At 35.2% G+C, this 5,158-nt stretch overlaps 1 pseudogene; it reads right to left on the minus strand.

Annotated features, from left to right (window-relative positions):
- Positions 1 to 1,006: 1,006 nt before the first annotated feature.
- Positions 1,007 to 4,163, minus strand: LOC109953668 (olfactory receptor 1496-like; annotated as a pseudogene).
- Positions 4,164 to 5,158: the final 995 nt, after the last annotated feature.

Consider the following 5,158-nt stretch of genomic DNA (forward strand, 5'->3'; position numbering starts at 1 on the left):
ATCATTTGTATCTGTAATAATCCTCTGTTCTCTTTGATAAGAGCAGATTGTGTAATAGGTTTAACATTTAAAACACTATTATAAAAGTACTGGTCAAAGCTGCTTTAAACAAAAAACTAATTGACCGGTCATTCACTGAATTATAATGCTAATTATAAACAGCACGAGCATGGCGGAGTGAGAAGCTTTTCTGTTGGAAGAGTTAATTGTCTTTTCATGAAAAATGTAAACCATAAAAAGACATTGAGTCTCAAGAAAACTTCTTGTCACATTCAGCCAAATGTGAGAAAACTAGTGTAAGTGCTATTTTTACATTCGGTGCCCCATATCTGCCCTGCATTTAGTTTTTGTTTAATTAGGTGACAAATCTGTGTTCTGACATGCTCTTATATCATCCTGATTCTCTACATTTTTTTTGTTGTCTTAAAGTTTGTAGGTTTTATTGATTATTGTATCTGTACCTGGTGAATTTTGCTGAATACGCAACCAGACACAAAGTATCTGTAATGCTCATAACCATGAGATTTTCATATAAACACCATTGGTTATCGTATTGTGTTGTGGAGGATCTACATGGGCAGAGGAGGGAAGTCTAAATGTGAAATAAGTATATTAATTCTGCAGCATAATAGACTGAGACTGTTCCCTCTATTCTATACAAAATAGCTAGAAACTGTCTACTGATACAGAACTGAATAAATTAAACAGTATTTGGTGGCTATTCACTGGATTTCTAATATGTCAAATATAGTAGTAGAACTTGTAGTGCTGTCCTAGTGTGAACATTAGCACATTATAGGCCAGGTACTCATAATTCCATTCACTAGTCTATGCCCTCCATTGAGGACAAATATATCACAAACTAAAGAAAACCACAGGATAAATTATAAACTTTTGAAAGAGCCGAAATGTGATCCATTTTTGTTTTTTATGACGAGTGGTGGTCCCTAGTTTTCCTAAAATTAACATTTTTTTCTGCTCTTCCCTTTATATAAACATTTCTTGCCTACATTTTTGTTGTAACAGCTCTCCAATGTCTTTTCTTATGTTGATTTGTGCCAATTTTAGTTTTTCTTACCAGTGCCAGGGCTCTGTTTCTGATCTTTTTAGTTTTCAAAGAGTATACAATGGGGTTGATGCAGGGTGGGGAGCAAGAGGCCAGAGACAGGCTTAACAATGGCAGGTCCTCATCAGTGACTTGCAGATGGAGGTCAATATTAAAAATGGTAATGAGAGGAATGTAAAATACAGCAACAAGGATGATATGTTCAGTGCAAGTAGCCAAAGCTTTAACTCGACTGTCTAAAGATTTTATCCTGAACACGGTCACCAGGATGCTGACATAAGACAGATGAATTAAAGTAAAGGGTACAACAAGAATCAAATAAGTGAAATGGCCACAGTCCACTGCATTATTTAATCATTACAGGTGAGTCTATACACAGGTGAATAGTCACAGAAATAACTGAACACTGTGAGGGAATTGAAAAAAGACTATTAGAACCTGATCTGCCATTTTTAACTAAACTTTCTAACCTCCATTCCACCATCTGCCCTCCATGTAGCTGTTTAATTAGGTGACAAATCTATGTTCTAAAACACTCTTATATCATGCTGATTCTGCCTTTTTTTGTCCTAAATTTGTATGTTTAAACATTGCAGGTCTTCTTAAGTCTTTCAATCACTGACATTTAACTTCGGCTATCCTAGGTTTTGATGTCTTTTGGACGTTGTGAGTAACCATGAAATTTTCGGAAAGAAGCACGTACCGAAATGAAAGAATTTCACCCCCTTCATTTGTGAAACATGGGGATTTTTTTGTTTGTTTTATTTTGTGCAAGGCTCATTTATCACTTTATTTTTGTAATACTCATTTCGGCCAAAAGGATGAACCTCTGCATGTTCTAAATTAGAAGCCTGCAGACTGTTATCTAAAGAGCAGTAATTGTTAATTAAAACAAGGTACAGTTATTCTTATCTATCTGATACTGATGCAGTCATCTTTTTTCCTTTTTATGTCCCTCTCTTTTAGTCTCTTGCCTCTTTTCCTTTTTGCTTGTGCCTCTTCTTTTTCTTTCTTGTCCATACCTTGTATTTTATCTGTCCCCAGTGAATTTTGCTCAGTAAGGGCCCAGAAGCAAAGTATCTATAACTCTCGTAACTATGAGCTTTTCATATCAACACTATTACTCATCATTTTGTGTAGGATGTTCTTGGGCAGAGGATGAATGTGTACATGTGAAATAACTTAAATAATTTTACAGTGTGGCACTAGTCTGACATCATGTCCCCTCTATTCACTGGCAGCATGAAAATGTCTTCTGATACAAAATTGAGTCAGTTAAATTTTAGTGAACTGTTATTCAGTGGATTTGTAGTTTTTCCAAATATAGTGGTAGACCTCATAGTGTATTCATTAATGATGCATTCCATTAATGGTTTCAGCTTGTACTGAGAGAATTAACACACTAGAGGGGAGGCCTCATCATAATTCCATTCTCTAGTCTGTGTCCTGCTCTGTGGGTGAATACTTTTCTTCCTCGTTATATTAGTTTCTCAAACAATAGAACTGAAACTAAAGCTGCGGCAACTTAAATATGATGAGGCAAGAATTTTGTATCTAAAAAAATCATTCAAGCCTTAAAACTGCAATAAGTTAATGAATGAATCTTACACATGCAATTTCATTTAGAAATATTGGAAATTACTAAAATCGTAGAAAACCAAATGATACATTATAAATATTTCTAAAAGCAGAGTTTTATGCCATTTTTATTTGTACAACCAGTGGCTATTGTCAGCAGCTGATGTGTAAATTATTTTGGACATGAACTTGTGTATCTATTTATGTTGTAATTTGTTTGTACTTTCCCTTTTAGTAATATTTTAGATTTATTTTGTACTTCTTTTAATTGTATACCATCATCATGCCCTGGGACTTTGGGATGAAAATAACATTGAACTTCTCATTTACATCTTTGATTTTAATTGATTTGTATTTGTCCTCAACAAATAAACTAATAAAGAAAGAAAAAAAGTGGCAGGTCCTTGTTTTCCTAAAATGAATGTTTTTTTTTTTGACAAACATCTCTTGCCTACAGTTTTGTTGTAACATCTCTCCAGTGTCTTTTCTTATGTTGATCTGTGCCAATTTTAGTTGTTCTTACCAGTGCCAGGGCTCTGTTTCTAATCTCTTTGGTTTTCAAAGAGTATACCATGGGATTGATGCAGGGTGGGGTACAAGAGGCCAGAGACAGGCATAGATATGACAGGTCCTCATCAAGGAAATGCAGATAAAGTGCAATATTAAAAATGGTAATGAGAGGAATGTAAAATACAGCAACAAGGATAATATGTTCAGTGCAAGTAGCCAAAGCTTTAACTCAACTGTCTAAAGATTTCATCCTGAACACCGTCACCAGGATGCTGACATAAGACAGACAAATTAAAGGGTACAACAAGAATCAAGAAAGTAAGTGAAGTGGCCACAGTCACTGCATTGTGTAATAGTCTATACACAGGTATATAGTCACAGACACAACTGAACACTGTGACAGAATTGCAAAAAGACAATCAAGTAAATATACCTATTGCAAATGCATAAATTCCCAGAGTAAAACACCAAATCAGACCAATAATACAAGACATGCTTCGCAGTGTGTTGATTGAGTTCTGATGCAGAGGGAAACATACTGCGATCAACCTGTCATAGGCAAGTATAGCAAGAGCAAATGACTCCAAAGCCCCAAAAGCATAGTTAACATACATTTCTAAGAGACATGAGTTAAATGGAACAAAGTTATCCTTCATTAGAAAAATCTTTATCATACTGGGAATACTACATGAGTTAACGACTAAATCAATCACTGCGAGGTTGCCCACAGCCACAAATTTTGGAGTGTGTAAACACTGATTCAAAACAATTACATAGATCACCAAACAGTTAAACAGCACTGTGACCACGTAGACAAATGCTAGAAAGATGATATAGACACTGATGTAGGGTAATGTCTGAAATCCAGTAACATAGAAGCCTGGAGGATGAATGATAACAGAGTCATTTAAAACAGTCCTGAGAAATGACATAGTTGAACTCCACATGCTGTGTGTTGGAGGACAGCATCTGCCTAAAAGCTCTCCAGTCTAAAGAACAGGGGAATCATATCATATTGAACATTAGACCTCAACAGAAACAATCATAATGTTCATGCCAGTTTGATGAGCATATCTCATTTCATATTAAGTTCCAACATAGAGAATAAAAGTCAGTGAGCATTGCTTACATGATGCTCTCTTCAGGATTTCTTAGCGGCAGCTCTCATTGATATCGCATCTAAAAGCAGTAGGCAGACGGCTGCATGTGTGACCCCTGGACAGTGGAAGATATACTTTCTTCATCAAGCCACAAAGCTTCCCTCTGATACAGAGAAAGTCATTTGACTCTGCTCTATTAAGGACATTAATTTGATCCATGAAGAGCATCTGATTATTCTCTTCTTGTGCTCAAAACAAACATCTAATCATGATTCAGTAAGATTGAGCATCTCACACTAATTCTTTTAAAAATGCTTGCAAACTTATCAAAACAAAAACAAGCAGAACAGCTGCTGAGATGACTTATAAACCTGCTTTAGTGTCACTTTAACGTCACGTGCTATACAACTATAAGAATTAAATATATTACAAAAACAAAATGTTTTTTGAATGTTGTTTATCTATAATAAGCAATGGATGTATTGTTCCCTAAAGGTACAATTGTCAATTCTAATGGCCCCATCACCAGAGAATGTTGGTTAATGATCTTTGTTGTAACAAACAAATGTTTTACCGTTAAAAGTGTTTATGACTAATTAATCTTTGTTGCACCTACGGTATTAACAGTTCAAACAATTTAAACCTGACCTGCCACTCAAACTAAACCTTCTAACCTCCACTCCACTATATGTACTTCATTTAACTTTGGTTTAATTAGGTGAAACATCTACATCCTAACATGTTTTTATATCATCCTGATTCTTCCATATTAATTGTTATTCCTTAGGTTTGTAGCATTGCAGGCCTTTTTAAGGGTCTTTATGTCACTGACTTCCATTCCCAGTTTTGACTTTGGTTACCATAGGTTGTGATGTCAAAGGTTTTACTGGTGTCCTAAAATCAT

This window comes from Monopterus albus, unplaced genomic scaffold, assembly GCF_001952655.1.
Source record: "Monopterus albus unplaced genomic scaffold, M_albus_1.0 scaffold963.1, whole genome shotgun sequence".
Classification (NCBI taxonomy): Eukaryota; Metazoa; Chordata; class Actinopteri; order Synbranchiformes; family Synbranchidae; genus Monopterus; species Monopterus albus.